At 47.7% G+C, this 17,153-nt stretch overlaps 1 protein-coding gene across 1 annotated transcript in view; it reads right to left on the reverse strand.

The window, feature by feature from the left end:
* Window positions 1-465: 465 nt before the first annotated feature.
* The window catches only part of KIF5C (kinesin family member 5C), a 183,937-nt gene continuing 167,249 nt past the window's right edge, over window positions 466-17,153 (reverse strand). The window contains exon 26 of the mRNA XM_017342839.4: window positions 466-4,564. The gene's annotated coding sequence lies outside the window, so the exon portion shown is untranslated. The remainder of the gene's footprint in view (window positions 4,565-17,153) is intronic.

Below are 17,153 nucleotides of genomic sequence, written 5' to 3' on the forward strand. Positions count from 1 at the left end.
CCACTTCTTGGAACACCTGCATCCCATATCCAGTTCTGCTTCCGATCCGGATTCCTGCAGAAATGCACCCTGGGAGGCAGCAGGAGATAGTGCAAGTACTTGGGTCTCTACCACACATGTTGGAGACTTGATGGAGTTCCTGGCTCCAGGTTTAAACCAGGCCCAGGCCCAGCCCCAGCCCCAGTCACTGCAGGCATTTAGGGAGTGAACCTGGAGAAGGAAGATCTCTCTTTCTCTTTCTCTTTCTCTTTCTCTTTCTCTTTCTCTTTCTCTCTCTCTCTCTCTCTCTCTCTCTCACTTTCTTTCAAAAAGAAAAAAAAGTGCAGTACTGGTGAGAATCTACATTTTCAAAGGAAAAAAGAAATGGACTCCTTTGGGGCCAGAAAATGGCTCACCCTAGCACAGGCACTGACAGCTTAAAGCAGAGTGCCTTTAGGTTGACTCAAATAAGGAAAAACAGACCAGTCAAAGGTTAATTCAATTTTATTTTCCACTTTTAGTATTTGTAAAATTATACAACATGCAGTCTGCCAGAGTGTCCATACATCTTCATTTGAGAACCTAGAAGATAACCAGAATCTTCCACAGGCCAAGGGGAGGGTTGCTTCCAGATCTTCCGTGACACATCCCATAGCACAGCACCGTTATGCGATACAAATTGCTGTTCCCCCCTCAAACCACCACGTTTGTCCACATATTTTCATGAAAGCTACTGTACAGATACATAAAGCCCAGAGAACATACACCAGCAGTATACACAACACACTGGACAGACTAGACACGGATAATTCTACAGAACGCCCTCGTCCCCTTATACCTGCACACAATGAGAAGTGTTTAAAGTTGATCAACAATTTTTAAGTAAGTAAGCAGGCTTCATAGAGCAGTGCTTCTTCAGCAGCTATCTGGCTCTCATTCAATACATTTTTTTTTTTTAAAGTCTAAGTTGTTAGTGTTGAAGGAAGCAATTTTAGACTACGATGCTCCTTTAGCTTGCTTTGATATTCTGGGTAAGACAATGAAGTGACATCTTTCACTTGCCCCTGACAATGAAAAACTTTCCCAGTGTGTCCTCTGGCTGGAGTCCAGGTGTCTCCCGCCTTAGTCAAAAATGCAATTCAAAAGGGAATCGTTCAGAGCTTGTATTTGCTTCCGGTTATTCTGATAGGAGAGCAGGCCTGCTAAGTCCCCTTCTGAGTCCTAGTGATGCCTTGAACAGGAAGCTCACCTGTGTATGGGAACTTTAGGGCTTTCAGATCACTAGGCACTACATTCTAAACAAATACTTTTGTTTCTTCACATTGCCCTATGAATTCTGGCTTTTCTTGGTTATGTCATTCTATTTTCTTCAAAATTCTTAACCTACTCTTTACTGTTCTGTCTACCACCTGCCACTCAACAAAAGCCAACCGTGCAGCATTTGAAGAGATGCCTCATTTCTACAGAATTTTCTAGTAATTGATCAAAACACATTTGGTACTAATAAATTTTATGTCTCAACCATAAATCTTGATCTCTCAAACAACACTCCTCTAATTTAGCACTGCCATCCTGCAGGTAGAGATTTGTGTAAATCATCTGGCTCTTACAGCACTGAAGAGTCAACTTTCAAGAAGCATGATATACAAAATTATCCACACAGGAGTAAAAGACACACGCGCATACACACTGACAAAAAGGCAGCAAACAACCAAAAACACAATGATAACCTTGGCTGTTTAGAACTTGTTAACATTTGAGGTATAAGGAGCAACATTCTCAAAAAGCGAAAATGGCAGAAATGTGGCTTTTTGAAAAAAGTGACCCGGCCGGCGCCGCGGCTCACTAGGCTAATCCTCCGCCTAGCGGCGCCAGCACACCGGGTTCTAGTCCCGGTTGGGGCGTCGGATTCTGTCCCAGTTGCCCCTCTTCCAGGCCAGCTCTCTGCTGTGGCCCGGGAGTGCAGTGGAGGATGGCCCAGGTGCTTGGGCCCTGCACCCCATGGGAGACCAGGAAAAGCACCTGGCTCCTGGCTCCTGCCATCGGATCAGCACGGTGCGCCGGCCGCAGCGCGCCGGCCGCGGCGGCCATTGGAGGGTGAACCCACGGCAAAGGAAGACCTTTCTCTCTGTCTCTCTCTCTCACTGTCCACTCTGCCTGTCAAAAAAAAAAAAAAAAAGAAAGAAAGAAAGAAAAAAGTGACCCACAGAAAACAGGGTCCTGACAGAGAAACCAGCGTACCATGCTAAGTGACGTGCAGGGATCCATCTGAACACGTGATGTCGCAAGCATCTGCCCACCTTTAGTCACAGTGAGGAAATCGGATGAGAGGTCCTATAAAGATGGGAGCTAGGTGAACTGACTGGCCGATCAGCAGCTAGCAGGATTATCTTTACAAGACATCAAAGCCAACTTTCTCTGTGAATTAAAGTGAGGTGCGTTTTGTCAGTCCCTTGTACAGATCAAGTAATGGGGAACTAAAAGTGAGCGTTTCTTTTTGAAACATGAAAGAGTCAAGAAAGTCCTTAGAAGTAGAAAAGGGGTGCCCAGGGAAAAATTACTTTGGAAAGATTCTAAAATAATCTATTTTGTGATGGATATTAGCAAAGCCTGGGGGCGGGGGGACTGACCTTTGTTCAATTCCCAAATGCAAGAGCAACGCAGCTGCATGGTGGACAAGCAGTGGTGTGACAATGATTAATCAGTCACCCTCGCAAAGACCAAGCTTTCAGTTTCCCCAATCGGAGGCAAACAAACTAACAGCAAGGTTATAACTGTGGCATGCTTGGTTGCCTGGGGAGGCTTGCGAAACCTGCCCTCCAAAGGCTCTTCTATCAGACTGCAGAGTGAGCAAGCAGCCATATTGGGCAGGCACTGGCAACAAAACCAGATCGATTGGAAAAAAAATACACAAATGTAAAATTGGCAAATATGAAATAAAGCCAACAGAATTTATTCCTTTCTCACCCTCCCCCCCAAAAAACATAAAACACACGAAGTACAACATTTAACAAATAAATTAAGTCTGAGCAGCCTTGCTCAGTTAGAGAAATTTTTTACAAGAGTTTGGAAGTCAGTACACAATCCGTAACACACACACACACACACACACACACACATACACACACACACTGAGACTAGAACTTCTTGGACCCACACAGCCACAGGAAAGCCCAGTCTCCCTGGCATACACTTCATTCCAGTGGTGACAGCTGTAGGGGACAGTGCCAACTCACACATCTCAGACATGCACAATGGCAGGATGGGTGCCCTCACCAAATCTGGCTGGGTTGTCATTAACCTCAAATTTATCAGAATAAGTAGCAGCACACCAGACCAACTTATCTGAATCCTGGTGAGTTTTGCGGAAAGTCTTACCAGCTGGAAACCAATCTTTTTACTATACACAACCAGGAGTAAGGTGGGATCAGCTTCAGATCATGTATTTGAATAAAGCAGTAGCTAAATGTAAAAAAATCCATCTCTACTGACTTTTTCTAATTGTACCTAAGAAGATAAAACCTATTTGGTGCCAAAGGGAGTATTCAAATAAAACAGTCTGCGGTGGTACATTAAAAGAACAACTTATTTGTAGCCAGGGAGAAAATTCCGTCAATTACTTTCCTCCCCAGCTTTGTTTCTCAGCTGCTGGCCCGAAGCTGGGCTTCCTTAGCAGTACCTTCACCCACACTAACAAGGTTTCCTGGAGAAAGCGGCCATCCCTGACTGCAAGCTTCCGAAGGATGAGGGTAGACGCGGTGAGGAGGGAGGCAACCCCATTTCCACCCATCCGACTTTGCAGCATTTTCAGCACTTCTGAAAGAATGATGTTCAACCCGGGCCGGCTGAGACTAGTCTCAGCAGGTTCAGTAGCAAGCAGCTTGGAGGAAAATTTTATGACTTTTTGCATTTACATAGATGTGTCTGAGTGAACAAATTCTACATTGCTACTGTCAGATTGTTTTTCTGCCTTGAAGAAATTTGATCTGCATTTGAACAGGTGCCATACTAAAAGGTATATTTTACAGATCCCAAGATGTGGCCAGGATATTCAAAATGCTTCTTTGGGGTAATTTGTTTTGTTCGGAAAAGTGTTCAGAATGAAAATTTTGAACCCTATAGCAGCACATTTTTTGTTCCCTAAAAATATAAAGTCATGTGTTTATTTTACAGGAAACCAGACAAACAGTTGAGGCAGAGCATGATCTCCCGCCTCCACGGCACTTGGTTGATCCCCTCCAGGGAATGGCAGGTTGGGGTGTCCCGGTCAGACCCTGTGCTGCCAGGAAAGGAGGCCCAGGGATGGCCCAAAGGCCTCCCCGATGCTCTGCAGCCGAGTCAGTGGTAATGGCTCTGAGCAGGAAGTGGATCTTCTGTAATCACCTCCTCCTGATGTCTCAGGAAGAGAAAAGGCCAAGCACATACTGCACACAGAGAAATCCTACACAGCTTGAAATACCTGAAACCGGTATACAGCAGACGGCTGGGGTAAGCAAGTGGGGAACAACGGGAATTATGGAGGAGAGGGGCGAAACAAAGGAATCCGTGATTAATGTGGTCCTTGACATGCTACGTGGAGTCGTATCTGTTGAAAGAGAACCAAAGAGAGAACAGAGGAGTTAGAGCACACGGGTGAAATTCACACCTCAGAAGTACCACTTAAATTCTAGTTGTCCAGAGCACAGCTATCCGACTCCAACAAATGGGAGCCACGTAGTTAACTTTCAGTTTTCCAGGGACCACATCAAAAAGTGAAAAGAGATAGATAAAAATTAAAATTAATTTTAATAATGTTTTATGTAGCCCAATGTAGTGGAAATATTACCATTTCAGCTCATCAGTAGTACCTGTGTAGAGATAGTTTACATCCCTGTTTTTCCCCCAGTGTTGGACACTTTTAGCACATGGCAACCTGGACTTGGCAGCAGCCCCAGCGCTCAGTGGGCCATGGGACCAGTGGCTACCACACTGGCCAGCACAGTCTTTTACTTCCTGGTCTTGCGTTCAGTATGTAGCCCTGAAATAATCTCAGCATTCTCTTCCAAAGAAGTGAATATCTAGTGAAGCCACGGATAATCACCATAGGAGCGCATTTTCTTGTCTTCGAAGGACACTCAATACTGCTGACTTTGCAGCACCTGACATGACAAGGCAGGTCAGACCCAGCCTACAACCAAGGCCCTTTCTAGAGAAATGTCCCCAGGTACAAAAGTGTGTTTAACCTACATGGGGTGATGACGTTTCCCAACAGAGAGCCCCTTTTGAGTTCACTTCCACTCCCCCTCGAGATTCTCTGGTCACTGGCAGGTCTGCAGGCAGGAGGTCTGGACTGGTCCTGACTCAGAAGCCGGCCCTGAGGGACTGACCACTGCCAGCCTTGGCCCAGCTCTAACGAGCTCCACGGTCAGCAAGGTTCCACTTCCTTCCCCCGGCTGGGGGCCCTCGGTCTGTCTCCACTCTTGCCCTTGGACTCTATGCAGAGCTCATGGTGCTCCAGGGAACAGTGCGGGAGGGGAGCATAGGAGGCAGGTAGAGCCTCACCCTTGAGAAGCTTAGGGAACCACTTGGCACAGGAAACATGACATTAAGAAAAGACCCACTGCTCTTGTGTTTAAAGAAGAAACCCCACAGCTTGGCACACGGTGCTGTCTGTCGCGCCTCAAAAAGGCAGACCTACATCCCGAGTCCCAACCGTGGCCGATACCATAGATTCCTGCCACCACCTCTCTCCCTATTTTGTTCTTTTCACTCTCCTGATTTCGATAATATAATACCGTAAGCAACTTCACATATTTTGTATAAATAAGCAGGATGTAAATTGTTGTTTAAATACAAGAATCCCTGGTATGGGGAGGCGTTGTTAGAGCAAAGTAGATGCAAAATAAAAGAGAGGAGAAATACAAAACAGAAAAAAAAAATTCTTTTTAGGAATACCTCCTCCTTTCTGATGCAAAGAAGAGATCCTCAGGGAACGCATTTGGTAACCAACATCTCTCGCCCAAGTAGTATAATCTCCCGCTAATAAAAAGACTAATTTAAACAAACTTCTATGGCAATATTCCCGTCATATTCAGAAGTCACACATGGAAAGCTCTGTCTTTGGGAAGAGTGTGATTCACATTTAGCCTTTTTGGTGAGATTTTGTGCTTACTGTTAGGACCAAAGATGAACAACCTCTTAAACGCACGGTCAGAGCTGTCGTTCAAATTCCACTTCGAGCTGACAAGCAATAGCAATGCTTTCTGGTTCTCACTGCTGAAATCCCCATTTCACTTTCTTACAGGTTCACTTTTCCATGCACAGGATCCCGCAGGTCTTAGGGGATGGTCTTCCCACCTGCCTGAGGCAGGGAGGAGCGGGGCACATACCTCGCATTGTGGGATTATGGCCCAATGCAAAGGCTGCAGCCACCCCGTGTTGACACAGCAAGCACTAGATACACACATTCAACAGGGCGGCCTCCGTAACTCCAGCGGACCATGACGTGACACGATTTCCACCAGAAGGCCTTTCATTCCGATCCCCCAGCCCTGTGTGCAAGATCCAGCACGTTTGGGCTGATAATTTTAGAACCGGGGGGAGGGGGAGGGCACAGCAGAAGCCCAACCTGCTTAGTTTATTCACCTCAAAGGGGGTTGGTTAGAGGACGAGTGAGCTTGTGATAGGCTGCTGAAAGGAAAGGCGGAGGAACCCTGCCACTAAGGGTCCTTTGTCACGGTCAAGCTCTTCCTCTGCGTCCAATGCTAAGGATCTTCACAGGCCTGGCATCCACAGAAGTCTTTCCAGCAGGCCCTCAAATGGACTCCACCAGGACCCTCCCAGCCATAGTCCCTCATCTGATGTCCACCTCTTGCCATGAATTCAGGAGGAAATATGGCTATAAATTACACAGGTAAATGGTTTAGCCCCAAGAGAACTACTTCTGTCTGATCCCAAGAGGTTGGGGACTTAAACAACATTTAAAACCCAGTTCTACTGGCCCTCTCCTCCATGTTCCAGTCACTCACTCCCCTCAAGGCAGGTACTGGGCCAACTGACCTGCAACGGACTGTCCCTGGGACTCTGCCAAGCTGGGGATGGTAATTCAAAGAGGCAGCGTGTGACCAGATTGAGAAGGAAATACAATCACCTTTCTCAAGACGGGGTGGAGAAGGCTGAAGAAAGAAGTTAATTACAGAAGGGTTTTGCAAAAAAAGTATTTAGAGATTTTTTTCCCCTCCCAACTTTGGCTTTTGCAGTTGCTTGCAGTGGATTTAAGCTTAATCCAAACAATACATAGTTTTATCTTTCCTTTCGCCTTTTTACAATTCAATCCGCACATTATAAGAATTACCAATTGTACTTTCCTTATCGCTGCTGAATAGAAGTGGATTTACCTCCCTGGCGCTTCGGCACAATCTGCTTGGAGCAACACTGACAGTGGCTCTGAACTGACGCCTGAGCCACAGGAAGCTGACAGGTCTGAAAAAGCTTACGGCGCTGAACACAAACTCAGGTATCCCCGCTTTCCCGTGAGCCATGCGTCTTCCCTCTGAATTCCAAAGGCCTCGCGCCTCGGATTCCCACACCGCGGAGGTGCCTTCCAGCTCTTATTTCTGCCCTCGCTCCCTGCAGTCCCACTCCGACTAGGAGGGACCTCACAAAGCTCGTGGAAAACACAGGACTAAAAGATTTATTTTGCTACCAAAAAAAAAAAACACCCTTGAAATCTACGTGTATTTTTCATAACATGCATTTTCCATGAACTTTGTGAAGACCCCACACGTATTCTTTTTAGGCCCATCTCCATAACCACATCAGCTGATGGTCGTGAGGGCCCAGCTTTGCCAGGCAGTCTTCTCTGACTTGCTTCCTTTCTCTCCCCTCATCTCATCGCATTCCCAGACAGGCCTGGGATGTGGGGACTCTGAACCTCACTAATGCAGGCCAAGAATCACGGGCAGTGACAAGGCTGGACTCTCTTCACTCATGCACTTCACACGAATCAACACATCGAAAACAGGCAGGCTGCAGAACAGAAGCAGCAGGGCGAATCCAGCTGTGATCTGTTAAGCCAGACATCAAAGAGATTTGCAAAATGTAAAACAATGCCATTGTGCCAAGGTTTTATTTGGGGGAGGGAGGAATCATTTTTCACTTAGAAATGGCATTGAGGTTCACGTGGATAGGCTTATTATTTTCAAGGAATCTGGTAGTATTTTAATTTACAATAGGTTGCATATCAGTAAGTATAATCCACAGATAGGAAAGCTTTTTGTGGCATGGATCCTTGGAGAACTGCCTCCGGGAAGATCGGTATTCCTAGCCCAGGACCCACCACTACCAAGCAGCAGGCTCCTGATGGCCGCTCCTACTGCGTCACATGAAATGAGGACACACAGGGACCGAGCACTCATTCTGTGTCAAGCACTGGTCTAAGCTTTATGCACACACCAACGTGTGCCATCCTCAGAGCTAACCTGCAAGTAAGGACTCACTGAAAGGACTGTCACTGGGCCCAGGTCACTGAGAAGGACTCTGAAGCACAGAGACCAAGCAACTTACCCGGAGAGAGCCGAGATTCAAACCACAGCAGTCTAGCTCCAGGCCCTGTGCTCCTCATCACCCCATTCCCTGGCCAGTAGCAGACTCTTCCTTGTATGCATATTCTTGTGACTCAATCATGAATTGCTAGGGTTTTCAAACAGGAGTAGCAAGTCGAATGGCCCAGGAGCTTAGACAAAGAGCACAGGTGTGGCTGACAGATGCCACTGTGCCCTTGGCTTCCTGCTGGCTTCCCGGCTTCACTGCTTCAGAGTGCTACACCAGAAACCCACCCTCCACGTCGACAGGAGCCCATTTTGGCTGTGGGCAGAAGCCGACATGTGCATGTGAGTGTGTGCAATATCATTCATTTGTGATCAGGTGTCAAGGCCAGGCCAAAGGTCTGGGCACACCCCAACAGTGGTGCAAGACTGGATTCAGGCATTTGGGACACGGGAAACAGTAACAGGAAGGAAGAGACAGGGAGTGCTTCCGAGAAGCACATGGGCAGGAGGGTAGATAAGTCAGTGCCAGCTTGGGAGCCTCGAGCCCGACCCTGATGACACAGCAAGATCACAAACAGCAAGAGTCTTGCAGGTGCAGGAGTCCAGCACTCAGAAAAGTCCAGTCTGCCTGGGCTGCAGTGCAGGAAGGCAATGGGGGGAAAGGCATAGGGTGGGGCTCACACAGGCTGGGACTTTCTCAAAGAGGAGGCAGCGGCCTAGGTGGACTCAGAGTTCAGGGCTTTAGCAGAGGGTAGTGAATGAGGGGAAATGGCCATGGGCATTCAGAGTCAAGTAATCTGAGGTTGGAAAATGCTGGATTCCTGGGGCCTGCGCTGTGGCGCAATGGGTTAACGCCCTGGCCTTAAGCGCCCGCATCTGGCTGCTCCTCTTCCAATCCAGCTCTCTGCTATGGCCTGGGAAAGCAGTAGAAGATGGCCCAAGTCTTGGGCCCCTGCACCTGCGTGGGAGGCCCGGAAGAAGTTCCTGGCTCCTGGCTTCAGATCGACGTAGCTCCGGCTGTTGGGGCCATTCGGGGAGTGAACCATCAGATGGAAGACCTCTCTCTCTCTCCCTCCCTCCCTCCCTCTCCTCTCCCTCTCCCTCTCCCTCTCCCTCTCCCTCTCCTCTCTCTGTGTAACTCTTACTTTCAAATAAATAAATCAATCTTTAAAAAGAAAAATAAAAAGAAAGCGCTGGATTCCTATCTTTGCAACACACTGCCTGCTGGTGGAGCTTTCTGGGACGAGACTTCTTGGAACAAAAAGACATTTGTGCATTTCACATGTCAGCCTCAGGGGCCTGGCTAAGCACTCTCACCGCGGGGGGCTCGTGACCACATTGGGCCCTCCGTCTCAGCTGACCATCACAGCAGCAAAAGGGAACCATAGTGAGAGCGGGTAGGTCTTCCTTTTGGGTTGGTTCTCATCCTACGATTTAGCAAGTTAGAGATGTTATTTGTAATAACAAAGAGCAAACATCTTCACAATAAATGTCCTGAAGAAGACAGAGTCAGGCTACGGGAGTAGTCACTGGTGCAGGGAATATCACACGGATCAGAGACACAGGGGCACCACCGAGCACCCGCCGCCTTCCGAGGCCCCGGGAGCTACGTTCACCCAGGACATCCTGCTATGAATGCACAAGGGCTTTCCTGGCTGGTTTTCTTCACGTCTCTACACATGAAATGGGTAAAGTTTGGCCCTGCGATTTAGATGCTGCTTTGGACCTCTGCACCCATAGCAAGGTGCTAGGGTTGGAGGCCCAGCTGCACTCCAGCTTCCTGCTAATGCACAGCCTGGGAGGCAGCAGAGATGGCTCCAGTCCCTGGGTCCCTGCCACCACATGAGGGACCTAGATTGAGTTCCAGGCTCCTGCCTTCAGCCTGGCCCAGCCCTGGCTGTTGTGAGCATTTGAGGAGTGAACCAGTAGTCAGAGGATGGATCTCTGTGTGTGTGTCTGTCTGTTTATTTTTCTCTCTCTTTCTGCTCTTCAAATAAATAAGAAAAAAACATGACACCACTATGGAAAAGCAAAGAAGTGCTTCTTTAAGTGTACTGTAAGAGCTCTAAATTAGTTTCTTCTGGCTCCACAACTGTGATTTTGGGAGAGTTTAGAAAATCTCTATGAAATATATGATTTCTAGAATTAATGAATTAGAGGACTTCAAAAAGTTCATGGAAAATGCATATTATGACAAAAACCACACAGAGATATTAAAAATGCTTGTCAAAATAAACTTATCTTTCAATTTCATTTTTCCACAAACTTTTTTTTAAAGATTTATTTATTTATTTGAAAGTCAGAGTTACACAGAGTGAGAAGAGGCAGAGAGAGAGAGAGAGAAAGAGAGGTCTTCCATCTGCTGGTTCACTCCCCAGTTTGCCACAATGGCCGGAGCTGCGCCAATCCGAAGCCAGGAGCCAGGAGCTTCTTCCGGGTCTCCCACACGGGTGCAGGGACCCAAAGAATTGGGCCATCTTCTACTGCTTTCCCAAGCCATAGCAGAGAGCTGGATTGGAAATGGAGCAGTCGGCCCCTCCACAAACGTTCTAAAGAACCAATGTATACGCTTTTGGATAAAAGTATAATCCTCAAAACATCAAAGTCTTCACCAATACCGACAGAGTGAGAGGTAATCTGGCTCCTTGCCTCACCCACCTTGAAACTCACCCTCACTTCCCTGTACACACTCTGGCCTTTCCAGTGGGCTCCCTGGGCATCAAGCAGCCCCAAGCACTCCAAGTCCACACCCACCTGCGTATGTCCAATAATCACACAGCTTTTCATGCTCTAATCATCTTCATGCTAAAGAGGAAAGCACTGGGGCCAGCGCTGGGCTCAGCAGGGTAGGCCTCTACGTGTGGTACTGGCACCCCATTCCATAAGGGAGCCGGTTCCTGTCCTGGATGCTCCCCTTCCAATCTAGCTCTCTGCTGATGGCCTGGGAAGGCAGTGGAGTACAGCACAAGTACTTTGGCCCCTGCACCCACCACTGCAGCCATATGAATCAGTGGATGGAAGGTCTCTCTCTGTGTCTTTTCCTCTCTCTGTAACTCTGCCTCTGCAATAAATCAATAAATCAAAAAAAAAAAAAAAGGCACTGGACTCCATTGCAAAATGATGCATTCCAGCCAGGTGGAGACAAAATGACAAAAAGGCATGCTGTGAGTCTGCAGTGGTAGTAATATAGAAAGGGAGTGGCAGAATTGGCCGGCGCCGCAGCTCACTAGGCTAATCCTCCGCCTTGTGGCGCCGGCACACCGGGTTCTAGTCCCGGTCAGGGCGCCGGATCCTGTCCTGGTTGCCCCTCTTCCAGGCCAGCTCTCTGCTGTGGCCAGGGAGTGCAGTGGAGGATGGCCCAAGTCCTTGGGCCCTGCACCCCATGGGAGACCAGGAGAAGTACCTGGCTCCTGCCATCGGATCAGCGCGGTGCGCCAGCAGCAGCGCGCCAGCCGTGGCGGCCATTGGAGGGTGAACCAACGGCAAAGGAAGACCTTTCTCTCTGTCTCTCTCACTGTCCATTCTGCCTGTCAAAAAAATAAATAAATAAATAAATAAATAAAAATTAAAAAAAAGGGAGTGGCAGAATTAAGTTCTGTCATAACCTAGGGAACTTAGGGCCATACTCCACAAAAGAGGCAACACACGAGTCCCGTTGTGCTAAGCTCTTTATTTTCAGTGAAAGACCATCTTTCATTAACTTATGTTAAAGTTAGTGCTTTGGATTTTGTGGATTTGTGGTTTTATTTTAAGCTAATTCTTAAATATGTTTTGGCTTTATGGTTGTGTACTGCTTAACATTTACAAATACTTAAGTATCATAAAAAATACACTTTAAATCAACTGTGTGGATCTGTGAGAATGGTATTCCTTTAAAACTATTCTTTTTACTATTCAGGTTTTAAGACAGAGTGGCCTAAATAAAGGAAAATTCCCTTCAATCTTTCAGAAAATCGCTGAGGTTTCCACAATGCCCCACTAGCGCCATCTGGTGGACACATCAGAACACGTCCCCAGGGGTTTGCCAAAGCCCGCCTAGAGAAGCAAGCCATCAGAAGCAGAGAGCAAGACAAATATTTCAGTGGTGTCTGCATTAACTCATTAACTGTGAGGTCTGGGACAAGCACTCAGCACTGCCTGAGAGGTCTTTTCACATCTTCTCTTGTTCTCAAATCTGTGACCTCATCTTCCTTCCCCTCCCTCCCTCTCAACTGATTCTTGGGTGAGACCTGCCTCCCTCCCTGAGCACTCCCTCTACCCCCTCAGCCACATCATCACCAACAGCATGCAAGTATCACACCTCTTCTCTTACAGGAGAAGAGCGACCTGTGTTAACCACGCATTCTCCATGTCTATGCCCTTCAAAGTGGGTACTAAAGTTACTGACTATATACTCACCCTAAAAAAAACAAAAAAATTTTTTGATTGATTTATGAGACAAAGTGACATAGAAACATCAGGACAGACAGATCTTTCATCCACTGTTTCACTCCCAAAATGGCTCCAAAAGCGTGTGCTGAACCAGGTCAAAGCCAGGCGCTAGGAACTACATCTGGGTATCCCACATGGGTGGCAGGGGCCCAAGCACTTGGGCCATCTTCAGCAGTTTTCCCAGACATGTTAGCAGGGAGCTGGACTGGAAGCAGAGCACTCATGGGATGCCAGTGTCATAAGCAGCGGCTTAACCTCGTGTGCCACAGTGCTAGCCGCCCCCTCCCCCGGCAACACACACACACTCTTGAATCTGTGAGACATGCACTTGCTGTCCCTCTTCACTGAGGCCACCATGTGCAGTCCCACCAACCGTTCTCTGGTCGGGGCTGACCACCTGCCCCCAGGATCAAGGTCTTCCCTTGGTCCCCAGGAGCCCTCCCCCATCTCCTTCTCACACCTCTTTGTTGGAACCACCTGCTTTCTCTGACCTCCACACTGGCAGTCTCCCTGTCTCTTCCTGTCCACCTGTCTCCAGGTTACCCGCTCCAGACCATGGTCTTGAACATGTTCTTCACATGCTAACCCTCTAAGTCCTCTAGCATCAGCCCCTCTCCTGGCCCCACACTCAAAGATCCAGCTGCCTGTTCAGCCACCCACTTGGCAGGAGAGCTCTGCTGGGTGCCTAAGGGGCATCTCACAACCTGATGGAAACCGATCATTTTTCCACCAAACCTCCTATCACCTAACTTTCCACCAAGGTGGAAAAGGCACCAGTTTTTGCCCAGTTGCTACAGTCTGAAGCTAGGGACTACCCTTGATTCCCCTCCTCCTCCCTCCTCTTCCTCTCTGCCCTCATCAGTAAGCCCTGATAGCTGAATCCAGCTCCAAAACAAAGGCAGGCTCTGACCGTTCCTCACCTGTTGCTGTCCCATCTCGGTCGGCACCACAGCCTCACAAGCACTCGCTCCCAGCCCCTACTCTCACCTCATCCTCACCTTTCTCCAGAGTCCAGTCCAGAGTGGCTTTGTCCAATCATGAACCAGTTTCACCCCTCTCATCTTGAACTCCCCAGATTTAAATTACTCCCATCCCAAACCCTTTCACATCTCAATTACAATCCCAACTGCTCACCTCAGTCTCAGTGGCTTCACTGATTTGGGCCCAACCCTCTCTACAACAGGTGAGACCAACAGGTCTCTCTCACTGCCCGCTACCCTCCAGCCTTATCAGCCTTCCTATCCTGCAAAAACACCTTCATTCCCACCTCCCGGCCAGCACCAGAACCCATTCTCCGGCATTTTTCATCATTCAGTTCCCAATTCAAATGTCTCTCCCTCTTCTAATATACTGTTCCCTCTCTCTATTCCATTAACCATTCTTTCCTTCAGAACACTCACCACTACTTGAAATTACCTTGTTTATTTTGTGCCTGTCCCCAGCAAGCATGGCAGTGTATAAGAACATACTCATTTTTGTCTCAGTCGGTTGTTTTAACACCAAGTACAGAACAGGCTGTTAATGCCAGATCTTCAGTTGTAGATGAAGGAAGTGAGACTGAAAGAAAACAAGCTACTTGCCCAACATTGTACAGGAGTCAAGAAGCAAGGCCAGGGCTGGAACCCAGGGCTGGTCAATCCCAAAGCCCATGTTCTTAGCTCGCTGCACTACACTGCCCCACATCCAGTTCTAGAGCTCAGAGATCATCCCATCTCCTCGGGGCCACCTCTCTGGATTTGAGCCAGATGAGACCAAAGACAACATCACCCTGGGTTCTTCTGGTTTCTACATTACGGCATCTTCAGTGGTTCCGACACCTTGAGGACGAACCGAAACACTCAATGTGACCATACTCCTTAGACCCTGAAGTGACACAGAAGGAAACCCCAAAGATGCCCAGCCAGATTCCACCCAAGTCAGAATATGCTGCTCTGGCCCCTATGATATGTGTTTGTTGTGTTTTGGTCCTTGACAAGCACATTGGTATTTTAATTCTGATTAATATGGCTGTGCTTTTTTTTTTTTTTACTCCATTTTGAGATTTATCTTGAAACAAAAGCTGTGACTCAGCCAAGGGGGCCCAATACTTAACACAGGCTGACTGACAGCCACACTGACAACTGTGCACCAAGATGCTAATGAGATAGCTGGGGTCTGGTATTTCCCCTCCATGACTGACATCTGGAAGCTAAGCTAATACACCTTCTGGGGCAATAAATACCAATGCCTTCACAAACTGCCATTTGACACTCGTCTTGCCGTGACTCCACTCTCTGCAAAAATTCACTCTGAAAAGGCACGGGTGGCCGGAGGCTCTGTTCCAGTGAAAAGCCCCTTTACTTCACTGCTGAGGACCTGACCACACCCACAACATGGAAAATCACACTGAAGCGCGGGGGCTTCCCTGGACCATTTGGGAAATCTGCTACTTGGACACAGAATTTTGGGTTCCTTCATAGCCCTCTAAGCTTGAGGAATTTTATCTATTTTTGCAAATATTTTCATATCCCTTTTGCTTATTTTTATTTATTCTGCCTTTGTGTACACTGCAATAAACTGATTAATTCAGGAACTATCTTTGCCTCACTTGGCTTGTTATTTGATTAAAGGGTGAAAGAGTTAGCACCTCTCAGAAAAATCATAACCCTGAGGTGGAAACTGTCAGATATTGAAAACCCAGGCCATCCTGGTTAGGCCAGCATAAAAGACACCCACAAAAGGACTGGGAAGAGTCAGGAGTTCAGATTATTTCAGCCCAGGGAAGACACCTTAACTTGAGGGTCCCAAGGGCCAGGAAAGGTGATCTCAAAAAGATTCCAGGCCCATCCAAGCAATGAATTTTACATTTCCAAATTTTTAGAAAGCAACTTAGCATTTCCTCACTTGCAATTATAATTCCTCACTCCACTGTTTACTATTCACTTTGTTCATTTCTATCTTTTTTTAAAAAATTTATTTATTTATTTGAAAGTAAGAGTTACACAGAGAGAGGAGAGGCAGAGAGAGAGAGAGGTCTTCCATCCTCTGGTTCACTCCTCAATAGGCCGCAACAGCCGGAACTGCGCCGATCCGAAGCCAGGAGCCAGGAGCTTCTTCTGGGTCTCCCATGTGTGTGAAGGGGCCCAAGGACTTGGGCCATCTTCCACTGCTTTCACAGGCCCTAGCAGAGAGCTGGATCAGAAGTGGAGCAGCCGGGACTCGAACCGGCTCCCAAATGGAATGCCGGTGCTTCAGGCCAGGGCTTTAACCCACTGCGCCACAGCGCCGGCCCCTCATTTCTTTTTTAAAAAATTTTATGGGACCAGTACTGTGGCGTAATAGGTTAAGCCTCCACCCACCCCATATGAGTCCTGCCCTCTCTACTCCTGATCCAGTTCTCTGCTAATGGTCTGGGAAAGCAGTGGAAGATGGCCCAAGTGGTTGGGCCCCTGTACCCATGTGGGAGACCCAGAAGAAGCTCCTGGCTCCTGGCTCCGGATTGGCCCAGCTCTGGCCGTTGGGACCGTTTAGGGAATGAATCAGCAGATGGAAGACCTCCCTCTCTCTGTAACTCTGCTCAAATAAATAAATAAGCAAACAAACAAATCTTTTTAAAAAATTTTATGGGACCGGTACTATGGCATAATAGGTTAAGCCTCCACCCACCTCATATGAGTCCTGGCCTCTCTACTTCTGATCCAGTTCTCTGCTAATGGTCTGGGAAAGCAGTGGAAGATGGCCCAAGTGGTTGGGCCCCTGTACCCATGTGGGAGACCCAGAAGAAGCTCCTGGCTCCTGGCTCCGGATTGGCCCAGCATTATTTATTTACTTTCATTTTATTTGGAAGGAAGAGAGACAGGGAGAAAGAGAAATCTTCTATTCCCTGGTTCACTCCCCAAGTTCCCATAACACTCAGGACTGGGCCAGGCTGCAGTCAAGAGCCTAGAACCCTATCTCGGGAGCAGGACTCCGAGTACTCGAGTACTCGAGTACTTGAGTCATTATCTGCTGTATCCCAGAGCGTGCATTAGCAGGAAGCTGGATCAGAAGTAGAGGTGGGACTCAAACCTAGGCAACATGAATTGGGATGCAGGTATCCCAAGAGGCAACTGAATATATTGGTACCAAACACCTGCCCCTTATCCTTTTGTTTTAGCTTCCACTCACTAGTCACTTCTCAAAAAATCAGTGTTCTACCTATAGATATCTACTCAGTTAGATATGGGTCTTCCCTAC

This window comes from Oryctolagus cuniculus, chromosome 3, assembly GCF_051225735.1.
Source record: "Oryctolagus cuniculus isolate XC-2025 breed Fujian yellow rabbit chromosome 3, ASM5122573v1, whole genome shotgun sequence".
Taxonomy (NCBI): Eukaryota; Metazoa; Chordata; class Mammalia; order Lagomorpha; family Leporidae; genus Oryctolagus; species Oryctolagus cuniculus.